Raw genomic sequence first — 13,864 nt, 5'->3', positions numbered from 1 at the left:
CAGAGAGCTGAAGTGCCTGCAGGGGGGAGGGGGGACACATTGTCCAGGTCAGGAGGGGCAGGAGGGGACCAAGGGGTGTCCTCTGAGAGATCTCACCTCTCTCAGCAGCACCAAGGGGGGCACAAGCCCTGAGCTCTCCCTGTGCTGCCATCCCCGTGCAGAAAGGCACCAAAGGCTCGGTAAATGTGCTGGTGAGGATCCCCCAGCCCCAGCTCCCCCCGGGGCTCTTTCCTGGCTCTGAGATGCTCGGGCACAGATCGGGGCTGAGCTTTGGCAGGTAGAAGGGAACACTGTTTCCCAGCGTGGTGCCGACCCCGTGCCCGGCTGCATTTTGGAGACACTGCTCCCTCCCCCCCGCCCCATGACATTCCCTTTCCCGTGGGAGGTGGGGACAGCCCGTCCCGCAGCCCTGTGCCTAATCCTGCTCCCATGGCTGGGAACAGGCCTGGTGCAGGAGGAGAATTCCAAACAGATTTCCAAATTCCTGCTGGTTAAGGAAGGGTAATAAAGGAGGGTAGATGCTCTTTTATATATTAATTACACATCAGCTCATTTGCTCTAGAGCTGCCCCGGGAACACATGAAGAATTACTGCATTAATTAGGGAGTAAATGACCCCAAACTCCCCCCAACAGTGGGCTCCCAGCCCTGGCAGCCGTTTGTTACAGCAGGGAAAGGCAGCAGATCTCACTACAGAACAGAACAACAAGCGGCCACACATTCAGCATTTCAGTATTCCCCTGTCAGAGCACAGGGAAGTTATTTGTCCCACTGGAATCAGCCAGAGCTGCTCTATATAAGCCTCCCAGCATCTCACACATTTGATTTTGGGACTAAGATATTTTTCCTCCAGCTGAAATATCTGTAGCAGCACATCAGAGCAATGACCAGGGGCAGCTTTCACTCCTCTGCAGCTCATCCCAAGCTAGAGCCCCAGCAGCCTGTGCATTCTTAATTGACAGAATTAGGAAGCTTATTTGAAGAATACTTGAGTCCTCAGAGTCTAATTTCCTGCTATATAAATAATACATCAGCAACAGCAGTCCCTGGGAAAAAAAATAAATAAATTAAAACAAAAACTAAGAAGCCCATATGAATATTCCAGCTTCCATCACACTGTAAAAAATCCTTTGCAGAGGTTTTTCACAATAGCCCCCAACTGCATTGTACCATTTCTCGCCTCGTCTGATTTAACGAGGGGACAGGAGCTGAAAATTAGACTTGCAGGCCTCAGCTCTGCAGGTGTGATCACACCTTCTGATGAGCACAGCCAGAGCTGGGCCTGCCAAAAGAAACCCTCGAGCCCTGCAGGACTCAGCCTGGAGCTGTTCATCCAGTGAAACCACCACAGCACTGCCGGGACCCCCCCAGCCCCGCCGGCCTGGGCAAAAGGGCCCAGCACAGCAGAGCACATTGGCCCCCTCGGTGCCAATGCCAGTGCTCCCAGTTCAGTCAGAGAATCACAGAGTGCTTTGGGTGGGAAGAGATCTTACAGCTCATCTCATTTTTGGGGCATTCCCTGCTGTTGCAGACCCGGGGCTGGCACAGCTCCAGGATATCGAATAGCAAGTGCTTATGTTATTAAAATCCCCACTGCTGTACATCCATATTCATGGGTGGGGAGGGGATGAGAACTGCACAGGCATCTGTAATTTGGGCAGATCACAACTTTTTAGGGCTGAATTTGCAGCTGCAAACTCCTCCCACCAGATCCAGCTCCAGGTTTAGGGTGACACGTCAGTCCAGGGTATGAGACTGGAAAGTGCTGCTCTGGTCTCACTGCACCTCCTGCCACGGGCAGGGACACCTTCCACCAGCCCAAGTTGCTCCAAGCCCCGTCCAACCTGGCCTTGGACACTTCCAGGGATCCAGAGGCAGCCACAGCTTCTCTGGGCAACCTGTGCCAGGGCCTCCCCACCCTCACAGGGAAAAGTTTCTTCCTTACATCTAATTTAAATCTCTGCCTTGTCCTGTCACTCTCTGCCCATGCAAAAGCAGCTGCATCTCTGCCATCTCCCACAGACCAAGTAGCAAACAGGCCTCTGAAAGGCTGAAAGGAATTGAGAGGGAGAGCTCCAGGACTTCATCGGGAGTGTTTCCGCAGCACAAATATTTGTATTCCTCTGCTGTGGGATTTACAAGCACACACTTGACTCCAGCAGGGAGAGCCTGCAAACACCAGCAAGGTTTCCATGTACTTACCACTTGCTCCTGCCTTCTTCCCTCTCTCTGACTTTCTCTCTTGTGTTATCTGTTGTTTTTTTCTGTGCCTGAGCCAGGGAAGTGTGGTTTCTGGCAGGACTAATCAGTGGCTGCTCTCACCAGAGGCAGAGCTGCCCGTGGGAAGGGGAGCATGCAGGAGAGCTTGGGGTGCCTGGCTGCAGTGTAACCACCCAGACTGCTCCTCTGCCTCACAGAATCATGGAATCACAGAATCAATCAGGTTGGAAAAGCCCTCTAAGACCATGGAGTCCAACTGTCAACCCAGCACTGCCAAGGTCACCACTAACCCGTGTTCCCCAAGTGCCAAATCCACAGGGTTTTTAAATCCCTCCATGGCTGGTGACCCCACCACTGCCCTGGACAGTCTGTGCCAATATCTGACTACATTTTCCATGGATCAATTTTTCCTAATATCTAACCTAAACCTGCCCTGACACAATCTGAGGCCGTGTCCTCTCCTGCTGTCCCTTGTTCCCTGCGAGCAGAGCCCGACCCTCCCCGGCTCCCCCCTCCTGTCAGGGGGTTGCAGAGCCAGAAGGTCCCCCCGAGCCTCCTTTGCTCCAGGCTGAGCCCCCCCAGCTCCCTCAGCCCCTCCTGCTGCTCCAGCCCCTTCCCAGCTCCGTTCCCTTCCCTGCACACGCTCCAGCCCCTTCTTGTTGTGAGGGGCCCAGAAGTGAGTCCAGGATTTGAGGGGCACCAGCAGCTCCCATCACAGGGGGGATGTTCACAGCACACAGAGATGGAGAGACATTCTCACTTGTCCCAGGCACAGCCCTCAGGTGCCATGCAGGTCTATGTTGGGCAGCACCCAGGGCAGAGGTGCCAGGCCTCCCGAGCCCCTGCTGATGATGCACCCAAGGCATGAAGCAGAGTGGGGACCACAGCCCTGGGGCTGCCCTGCTACAGACACCTCCACAGGAACCTCTGCTGCTGCCACGGTCATTTAGGGAATCATAGAACTGTTAAGATTGGAAAAGACCTCCAAAACCATTGAGTCCAACCTTGGGCTGAACATCTTCAGCTCCCTCTACAGCAGCTCCACAGTTCCAGGGAATTTCCCTTGTTCTCCCCAGTGGGGAGAGGGAAACAGGAAGGGCTGTGGGAAATGGAGCTGTTCCTCTCCCCAGCTCTGTCTCAGAGGACCAGCATCATCTCCACCTCAGAGAGCTGAAATCTGGAGCAAACGCTGCAGACAAAGGGGCCTGTTAGAAACAGCACTGCCAATAAATAATTCATGGGAGAGAAGTGGTGAGTCTCCAGGGAGCCAGCACAGGGATCTGTGAATCTGGATGAGTTTGCAGTGCTTTAATTATGCAAATTGACAAATGTCTCTACACTGAGAAATTCTGCTAGTCCTGCAAAAGAGCAAGAGCTGAAAACCAGTAAGAATTTCCCAAGGCTGTGTGCCCAGCCAGCTGCTGCCACAGCTGGCAGGGTGAACCTCACCCAGGCCCCTCTGGAACTACCTCTGCTCCTTGGAAGGACAGTCAGCAGCATCCCTGTGCTGGAGGCAGCTGCAGTGCCTTGACAGCTTCACCTGCTCTGCACAGCCATGGCTCAGCCCCTCTCTCACACCAGCACCCTTTGCTCCCAGACAGCTTGGGGAGTGGGGGAGAATATCCAGCTCGGGGCTGTTGTGGGATCATACGTTATGAGATCATAGAATCTCCTGAGTTGGAAGGGACCCACAAGAATCATCCAGTCCAACCCCTGGCCCTGCACAGACACCCCAACAATCCCACCCTGTCCCTCAGAGCATTGTCCAAACCCTCCTGGAGCTCTGGCAGCCTTGGGGCTGTGCCCACTGCCCTGGGGGCAGTGCCCAACCAGCCTCTGGGGGAAGAAGCTTTGCCTGAGATCCAACCTGAGCCTGCCCTGACACAGCTCCAGCCATTCCCTGGCTGCTGTCCCTGCTCACACGGAGCAGGGATCAGAGCTGCCCCTCAGGAGGAGCTGTAGCCCCTGGTGAGCTCTGACCCCAGTGTCCTCTTCTCCAGATGAATAAACCAGGTGACCTTGGGCTCCCCACGCTGGTCCTGTATGAGCAGAGCCAAACACCCAAAGGAGGGAGGACCTGCAGTTGGATGCTCACCTGTGCCTGGGCAGACCCAGAGTCAATTCCCCAAAGCCTATGTCACATGGAGCTTTTGGAAAGCTGAGCCTCCCTTGGCCTGTCAATGGGCCAGGCAGAAATAGGGCAGAAGGAAGAGGAATCAGGGCACAGGGGCTGGCAGTGTCCCCAGCACAGCACCCTCGTGGGGCATGTGGGAATCAGCTCCGTGACAGAGCAGGAGTCCTCTGAGAGCCCAGAGCTGCCTCCTCCTCCCTCTGCCCAACATGCCGTTTGTCACCAGAGCAGATTAATTAGGTGTCTGCTCCAGCCTCATTAGGATGGAACCAAGGGCTGGGCAGAGCTGGCTGAGAGCAGGAGGACAGGCACAGAGAACCCTGTCAGGAGAAGGACACTTTGGGCTTTGGGTCATGAGGAAGAGGAGCCACCCCAGTGCACTGACCCTGCTGTCCCTGCTCCCTGTGGCTCTGCATGGGCAGGGCTGTGGGGCCAAGGGGACACAGCATCCCCCTCCTGGCTGCTTACAGACCCCAGTGTCTCTCTGCAAACTCTTCACCAGATGGTTCTAATACCCCCACTCCGTTTACAGGTGATGGTTTCATTTCTGAAAACTGACTTTTCCACAGTTTTGAGGAAAAATATTTGGTTTTCTCTAAAAATATGCAGTCCTGTGCTACCCAAAGCCAGACACTTTCACTGAAAAATTAACACTATTTCTGAATTATTTTTGTGCTTGTCTCTTTGGAAGAAGGTGGGAGAAGGAAGGAAGGGAACTGTATCATTGAAAAAAAAATTGGAAAATGTCAATGCAAACAATATTTCATGTAGAAATGCCTGGTTTGATTGAAAATCTATTTTCTCACAAAATAAATTTTTCATGAAAACTGTGTCAGAGCCAAATTCAAACAGGGGACAACCTGGAGTGGAGACAAGTCACCTGGTTCCTCTGATGCTGATTTATGCCAAGCTGCCTGGAAGCAGGAGCTGGTGGCAGCTGCCTTGACCTGTCAGGTGCAGAAAAAGTGGTTGAAGCTCTCAGTCCCAAGCAAAGCAGGGAACAACTAGGGTCTGGATTTTGCTCAGGTTCTTCCCACCCCTTGGCATCACATTCTGGCCACACTGATGCCTCCCTAAGCAAACCATCCTCTCCCCTCACATTCCTGGGAGCCTGATGGTGGGGCAGGATGAAGGCAATGAAATGCAAGGTCTGTTCAGGGCTGATCTGCTCTGCTCCAACCCCGGCTGACACACCTCACAGAAGGACTAGTGGGGCACAGCCCTGCACCACATGATCTCCAGGACTTCCCCACTGTTCTCCAGGGGCTCCATGAGGAATGGGAAATGTGGCACCCTCAAAATTACTGAGCTCCACACAGTGCACAGCAACTCATCTGAGGTTTGTCCCTTTCCCAATGTGCCCATCAGTCTGTGGATGGAAAAAGGCCAGGGCCCCAGGGCAGCAGCAGCAGCAGCAGCAGCATGTGACACAGCTCATCCTGCCAGTGCCTGCAGATATGTTCAGTCGAAGCAGGACAAGCAACCAGCCCTTCAGGGTACGGGGGATATTCTGGCACCAGCCTTGTGCTGGAGGCAGGGCACTGCTGGACAGGGGACCCAAATTTCCATTGCTCAGACACTCTTCCCTCAGGGGTTTGCCAACAGCTGCTGGTGTGTTACAGGCTCATCCCTCACTGCAGGCAGGTGCTCATGGCCACCACCAAAGCAAGGACAGTGCTTTGGAGGTGCAGGGTCTGCACACAGCTCCCAGCACTCCAAGCATGGTCACTGGAGCTGCTGGTCATATGGAGAACAAGGAATGAAGACCTTCAGGCACTGCTGAGGCATTTCAAGTCCTGTGTCCAGTTCTGGGTCCCTCACGACAACAAGGGCAAGGAGGGGCTGGAGCGTGTGCAGGGAAGGGAACGGAGCTGGGAAGGGGCTGGAGCACCAGGAGTGGCTGAGGGAGCTGGGCAGGCTCAGTCTGGAGAACAGGAGACTCAGGGGGGACCTTCTCACTCTCTGCAACCTTCCTGGTGATCAGCTCCCATGAACTGCTTACCCACTGCACCTCCATCTATGTCGTGAGCACCACATATTGGTTATACACTGCACCTCCAAGCAAGGGTTTGGATACAGGTCTCTGCACTGCCCTTCAGGTGCCACAGTCATCAGGGCTGGGAATACATCAGCTGCAGCCACCCTTCCAGCTGCCCTTGCCCTTGGGGTCTGAGAGGAGGGCTTGGAGCTCCCTGTGCCAGCAGGACACACACCCTTGTGTACAGAGAGAGCACAAAGGGGCCAAGAGCTTCTCCTCAGGGCTTGGCCAGCCCCAGACGTGTTACAAGAGTGGAGGAACATACCACGGTCCTACTGCAGAGCCAGCATTTGCAAACAGATCTGCTCCTTTGCCCTGGAACCAGATAGAGGCTCCTGACTCACTGTAGCATTGGGATCATAGAACCATGGAATCATGGAATTGTTTGAGTTGGAAGGGACCTTAAAGCCCATCCAGTCCCACCCCCTGCCATGGGCAGGGACACCTTCCACTAGCCCAGGTTGCTCCAAGCCCCGTCCAACCTGGCCTTGGACACTTCCAGGGATCCAGGGGCAGCCACAGCTTCTCTGGGCAACCTGGGCCAGGGCCTCCCCACCCTCACAGGGAAGGATTTCTAACATCTAATCCAAACCTACTCTCTCCCAGTCTGAAGCTATTCCCTCTTGTCCTGTCACTCCATACCCCTGTCCAAAGTCCATGTCCGTGTTTCTTGGGAGCACTGAGCCCTTTGCAGGGCTGCCCTGGAATCTCTTGTGCAGCACAGCTGTTGAGCCCATTCCCTCCTCCTCCTCCCCAGGAGAGACCATAAGGAGCTGTGCCAGGTCCTGGGTGAGGCCACTTTATTGTGCAGTTCAGTTCTCTCTTGGGCAGCTGGGCCAGGTGGAGAGAGAAAGCTGCATCTGACCTTGAGTGGGGATCAGAGTCGGTGCAACTTGCTCTGTTCTCCACTGCCCAGAGGCGAAGGGCCCATTATTTTGTGCCTCAGCCCTGGAGACAGACAACAGCGTCTTAAAACAGGATTCTCTCATCAATCATTTATTGGATTTATGCAGCTTCACTTAGGAACCTGATTTATATTTCCTCTCAATTTACTGCATTTGAATTGTTTGCAAATAGGCACGTGAATCATCGGCTGCAGATGAAAAAAAGCTATTTTCAAGCTTCATTTAGGTCTTTCGAAGCATTAATTTTTAGTTGCAAAGGCTATTTTTTGCTAAATTGGTTTTTAGATCTTGTCTTCCTTGTGCTGGGTTATAAATTTAGTGCTGCTGGAGCAAAAATGATCAGAATTGGATTTTTTTCAGCCCTCTGAGGTAGGTGCAAGGGCCCCGTTCTGTGCTGGGTTGCGGCATCAGAGAAGATAACTTGGCTCTTGCTGTTGTGACAGAAATACCCACCCTCCCCCCAGCACAATTTAGCACAAGATCCTGAGGACAAACCCGATCCCAGTGCACACCCTCATGTCTTTCTCTGGCATCAGGATTGGATGTTTCCTTCAAGACGATTTGGAATCCTTGAGCTATGCTCCGAGGGTACCTTTGGTCTTGGAAAATCACCTTTGAATCAAGTGAGGGAAAAGCCTTCAGCTCAGCTGTTTTAAAGGTGAACTTGTTTCAGGGCCACAGCATCCCCACAGCTTGTGTGGGTGGCTGGTGGATGATGTTTTATTTAAACACAAAGGCATGAGATTCCAGCTCAGTTCAAACAAATCCTTTGGTGGGAAAATATGCACATATTTTTGACACAAATCTGTCTGCAGCTCCATTAATTCTCTGCCAAAGTGCTTTACCTGCTGGAGCAGATGATAATTCAGCAATGTAAACAGAGCCTTTTAATTCCATTTTGGGATCACGAAGGGAAACAAACTGATTAACAAAAACAGGGTAAACAATGGTTCTGCCTCCCCCTGTTAGGATTAATATTCGTCTGGTACTGATGCTGCTCTCCCAGGAGCCTGTGCCAGCACAGCCCTCTGGCTGCTGGGCCAGTCGTGTCCAAGGACACGGGTCAGTGCAGGTGGGATGGATTTTGTGGTGTGAGCACAGGGAGAGGGTCTTCTCCACTGAGATCCACCAGCAGAGAGGGGAATGCTTCCCCTTGGCTTCTGCAGTTTTCCAGGAAGCTCTTTTCCTGTTGCCAGGGCTGCCCCACCATCCACAGGGTCCACACTGTGGAATCATCACAGAGTCACACACTGGTTTGGGTTGGAAGGGACCCCAAAGCTCATCCAGTGCCACCCCCTGCCATGGGCAGGGACACCTTCCACCAGCCCAGGTTGCTCCAAGCCCCATCCAACCTGGCCTGGGACACTTGCAGGGATCCAGGGGCAGCCACAGCTTCTCTGGGCAACCTGGGCCAGGGCCTCACCACCCTCACAGGAACAATTCCTTCCCAATCTCCCATCTATCCCTGCCCTCTGGCAGTGGGAAGCCATTCCCCTTTGTCCTGTCCCTCCATCCCTTGTCCCCAGTCCCTCTCCAGCTCTCCTGGAGCCCCTTCTGGCACTGGAAGGGGCCACTTCCTTGCACACCCGGTGCTAAGACTGCAAGGGAGGGACTCCAGGGTGGGATATGAAATGAATGGTGGGATTATTGGGGTGTCCTGTGCAGGGCCAGGAGTTGGACCCCACGCTCCTTGTGGGTCACTCCCAACTCGGGATATTCCATTATTCTATGATTCTACTTAGCAGGTGAGGCTTCGGGCACCCTGAAAGGGTTTTGCTCAAGGAGAAGGGGAAGGCATAAACCTCTACACCACAGAGTCCCCAGAGCAGCCTGGAGTGCTCTGTGAGGCTCCTGTGCTGCAGGAAACAGAGAGTGCTTGGGAGGTGGCACAGCATGTCCCAGTGTGTCAGGAACCAACTGGAAATGAGTTCAGTGTAAGCACGGGGGAGTGAAAAAATGTTATCCCAGCTTGGGCAAGGGCACAGGGAGGTGTTCAGAGTTCCTGTTCGGGACACCACCCCCACTGCAAACCCAGGAGATGTGCAGCCAGCACCCACAGAAGAGCTGGCACACAGGGGCCATCACATCTGCTCCTTCTCCACAACACCTGATGCAACAAATACATGTTCAAGCAATAAAAGACAGCAAGATGTGGCTCCTGCCTGGCCAAGAACTCCATCACATCCAGCTAGCTGGAAGGGGATCCATGTTGAGATACATGCAGGGGTGGTAGATGGCTTGTAGAGAAGGGAAAGGGCTGCAAAGATGATGCTCAAGCCACAGGCTGAATTAAATCTTGATGATCTGGTTTGTGCTCCAGCTGCCAGAGAAGAGAAACCCAGAAGGCAGCAAAGTTTTGGTGCTACAAACACAGTTTTTTCTTGCTTTATTTTTATGCTAAACACAGCAGTTGCTGTTTTATTCTTTGCTGTGGAGAATGACGGGCTGGTCCTCTGCAAGCACTGGCACATGCGGGTCTCTGCAGGGGCAGAGCAGAAGAGCACCTCTTAACACCCCTGTCAGCCCAGGGTGAGTCACGAGCACCAGGAAGGAAGAGCTGCTTTGGGGAATGCAAGCACTGGCACCAGAGGATGTCATCTCCAATGGTAAGGGATCCCTTGGGAAGCCCTGAAGGAAGCATTTGTTCTGACACCAGGGAGGTGAAAGGAATGCACAGTGCACACACCAGGCTTTGCTGGGCCTGGGGTTAAGGAGGCAATATCTGGACTAAGAACTCACTGGGATGACTTGCACAGATCTACTAAAGCCCATGACACTTTGGATCCAAAGAACAGATTTCAATGGCTGTGGGAGATGAGTTACCTCATCCAGGGGCACTCCAACATGTTGGAGATGTTAAGTGAGAAACCCCAGAGAGATCAGCAGAATATCTTGATGGTCTGAGGGCTGGAGCCCCTCTACTCTGGAGCCAGGCTTGGAGAGCTGGAGGTGTTCACCTGGAGAAGAGAAGGCTTTGGAGAGCCCTGAGAGCCCCTTCCAGGGCTTAAAGGGGCTCCAGGAGAGCTGGAGAGGGACTGGGGACAAGGGATGGAGGGACAGGACAAGGGGGAATGGCTTCCCACTGCCAGAGGGCAGGGTTAGAATCATAGATCAGAATCATAGAATCTCCTGAGTTGAAAGGAACCCATCAGGATCATTGAGTCCAACCCCTGACCCTGCACAGGTCCAGCCCCAAGAGTCACCCCCTGTGCCCCAGAGCATCATCCAAACCCTCCTGCAGCTCTGGCAGCCTTGGGGCTGTGCCCACTGCCCTGGGGAGCCTGGGCAGTGCCCAACCAGCCTCTGGGGGAAGAAGCTTTGCCTGAGATCCAACCTGAGCCTGCCCTGACACAGCTCCAGCCATTCCCTGGCTGCTGTCCCTGGTCCCCCCAGAGCAGAGCTCAGTCCCTGCCCCTCCTCTGCCCCTGCCCAGGCAGTTGGAACTGCACTGAGCTCTCCCCTCAGTCTCCTCTGCTCCAGCTGAACACACCAAGTGCCCTCAGTGTCCTCACACGCCTTCAAATCAAGGCCCTTCCCCATCCTTGTGTCCCTCCTTTGGACACTCTCCAGTGGCTCAATCCCTTCCTTCCATTGTGTCCCCCCAAACTGCCCCAATGTTGAGGTGAGGCCGCCCCAGGGCAGAGCAGAGCAGGACAATCCCCTCCCTGATGCCCAGGACAGGGATGTCCCTCCTGGCTGCCAGGGCACTGCTGACTCAGGGACAACTGGCACCACCAGCACCCCCAGCTCTGCTTTCCAGCCTCTCATTCCCACTCTGTCTGTCCATCCATGGTTGCCCCATCCCAGGGGCAGAATCCGGCCCTTCCCCTTGTTGAACTTCCCATGGTTGGTGATTCCCAGCCCTCGGACCTGTCCAGGTCTCTCTGCAGGCCCTCCCTGCCTTCCAGGGACTCAGCAGCTCCTCCCAGTTTTGGGTCATCTGCAAACCTGCTCAGTGTCCCTTCCAGTGCTGTGTCCAAGTCATTGCTGGAGATGTTGGAGAGCACAGGGCCCAGATGGAGCCCCGTGGAACCCCAGCAGTGACAGGTCACAGTCTGATGTCACCCCAGTCACTGTCACCCTCTGTGCCCAACCCGTGAGCCAACTGCTCACACATCCCATAACAACATTATCCAACTGTGGGACAAATGTGCTTAGATGGGATATTGGGAAGGAATTCCTGGCTGTGAGGGTGGGGAGGCCCTGGCCCAGGTTGCCCAGAGAAGCTGTGGCTGCCCCTGGATCCCTGGAAGTGTCCAAGGTCAGGTTGGACAGGGTTGGAGCAACCTGGGCTAGTGGAAGTTGTCCCTGCCCATGGCAGGGGGTGGCACTGGATGAGCTTTAAGGTCCCTCCCAACCCAACCCATTCCATGATTCTAGGACTTCCTGCTCAAACTGTGGCAAATCAAGGTCAGGGGGATAACTGAACTGCCATTCCTTCTGGAGGGACTAAGGAAAGGGATGGAGGTAAATTCACAGAGAGTGGGGAAGCACGGAGCTCTTAGGCAACATCAGAGCTTTGCAAGGAAACCGTGAAAGGAGTTCCAGGAAGGTAATTTAGAAATTGTGTAATAACAAAGTAACCACCTGCGTGCTAGATTGTTGCAACCTGATTTGCATTCCAAGGTTCTCATAAATATTGAATAAACAATGATTTCTGAAATGCTCTTATTACAATTTCTTTATGAAGGACTGAAAATGTTCCTGTTGCAAGGAAGGCAAGGAGAAGAAAAACTGAGCTCAAATGGTGCAGGGACCAAGGACCTCCTATAGTGTGTGATCTGCAAACTGTGACAACATGTTCTCACGACTGCAGTTCCACTACCTCTTGGAAGAAAGGGTAAACAGTCAGAAAATCAGCATTTGAGGGCCCCATTTTTTTATCAAAGATATTTTCTCTCAAATCCACAAAAGAGCATTTTGTTCACAGGCCCACAGATGCTCAAAGGCAGCAACAAACCAGTGCAAGGAAGGGCCAACAGCAGGAAAATAAAAAGATCCTTGAGATGGTGCCTGTGAGGTGACTCCAGAGTGCTCAGGACATCATCGGATCCTGCACATGAGCTCTGTGGTTGCCCCTGCCAAGGACATGTAAGAGATGTCATAGAACCATAGAACCATGGAATGGTTTGGGTTGGAAGGGACCTTAAAAACCATCCAGTTCCACCCCCTGCCATGGGCAGGGACAACTTCCACTAGCCCAGGTTGCTCCAAGCCCTGTCCAACCTGGCCTTGGACACTTCCAGGGATCCAGGGGCAGCCACAGCTTCTCTGGGCAACCTGTGCCAGGGCCTCACCACCCTCACAGAGAAGAATTCCCGTCTCTCCCTGCCCTCTGGCAGTGGGAAGCCATTCCCCCTTGTCCTGTCCCTCCAAGCTGTTGTCCAAAGTCCCTCTCCTTCTCTCTTGGAGCCCCTTTAGGCCCTGGAAGGGGCCCTCAGGTCTCCCTGGAGCCTTCTGTTCTCCAGGTGAACACCCCCAGCTCTCTCAGCCTGTCCTCAGAGTAGGGTCCACCAGAGCAAACAGGCACCCAGTGTCTCCACACTCATTTTGTTGAGGAGGATGGAGTGGGAGGGGTGGTGATGGTGGAGCAGAGGCCAGGGGGAGTCATCCAGACATTGCTGGGAGTGGGACTGGGCTGGCTGCTTGGCTTTCCCAATGGGTTACAGTCTGTCCTCCTCTGGCAGCAGGGGTATAAAGGGTGTCAGGAGAAGGATCCCTCTGACCTTGGTGAAATCAGCTAAACTTACTTTTATCCCTTTAACCAGATCCAGAGGCTGGTGTGATCTCCAAGGTGTTCACACAGATGTCATGGTTTAACCCCAAGCTGCAGCTAAGCACCTCCCTGACCCACCAGCTGGATGGGAAGGAGAATCAGGAAAGAAAAAAATAAAATCAAACCCCAAAAAACCCAAACCAAGAAAAACAAGTGATGCACAATACATAGAATCACAGAATCATTAAGGTTGAAAAAGACCTCCAAGATCATTGAGTCAAACCATTAACCTAATTAACCTAAAATTACCAAGGCCACTAGTAAACACCACATCTACACACTGAACACATGCATGGATGGTGATGTCACCACTCCCCCCAGTTTATACACTCAACAGGACATTCTCTGGTGTGGAACATCCTCTGCCCAGTTAAGGACAGATCTCCTGGCCATGGTTCCTCCCACCTCCTTGTGCAGCTCCTCACTGGCAGAGCCTGGGACACTGAGAAGTCCTGGATTTAGAGGAAGCACAGCTTGGCCCCAACCAAGCCATCAGTGTGTTATCAATGTCATCCTCACACTAAACCCCAACCACAGCCCTGGAGCAGCTCCTAGAAAGAATTAACTCTATCCCAGCCAAAATCAGGACAGCATCCTGGTAAAGGTGCCAGGTGGTCCAGCCAGAGTGACCCCAATCCCGGCACACAGCGAGGGGATGGAGCTGGGACACACACCTGGCACCATCCTGCATTTGTGGACTGGGAACATCAGATGTCATGAACACAGAGAAACATCCCTGGGAGATGACACCAGGCCCTGGCTCAGAGGGAGCTGGGGAAGGGGAGTTACTGTTCT

At 53.5% G+C, this 13,864-nt stretch overlaps 1 protein-coding gene and 1 long non-coding RNA gene across 2 annotated transcripts in view; both read right to left on the bottom strand.

Moving 5' to 3' along the window:
- RTN4R (reticulon 4 receptor) overlaps positions 1-13,864 on the bottom strand; it is an 85,214-nt gene that overhangs the window by 30,199 nt on the left and 41,151 nt on the right. The gene's annotated exons all lie outside the window — the stretch shown is intronic.
- On the bottom strand, positions 727-2,769 carry LOC135423885 (uncharacterized). Its single transcript, XR_010435003.1, has 2 exons — positions 2,202-2,769; positions 727-1,045 (listed from the first exon to the last, which is right to left on the bottom strand). It is a non-coding gene; the product is annotated as an uncharacterized LOC135423885 (long non-coding RNA).

The sequence above is a fragment of the Pseudopipra pipra genome, chromosome 18 (genome assembly GCF_036250125.1).
Source record: "Pseudopipra pipra isolate bDixPip1 chromosome 18, bDixPip1.hap1, whole genome shotgun sequence".
Lineage (NCBI taxonomy): Eukaryota > Metazoa > Chordata > Aves > Passeriformes > Pipridae > Pseudopipra > Pseudopipra pipra.
Note: the sequence above shows the minus strand (reverse complement) of the source record. Positions and strands in the feature narration are given on the sequence as shown.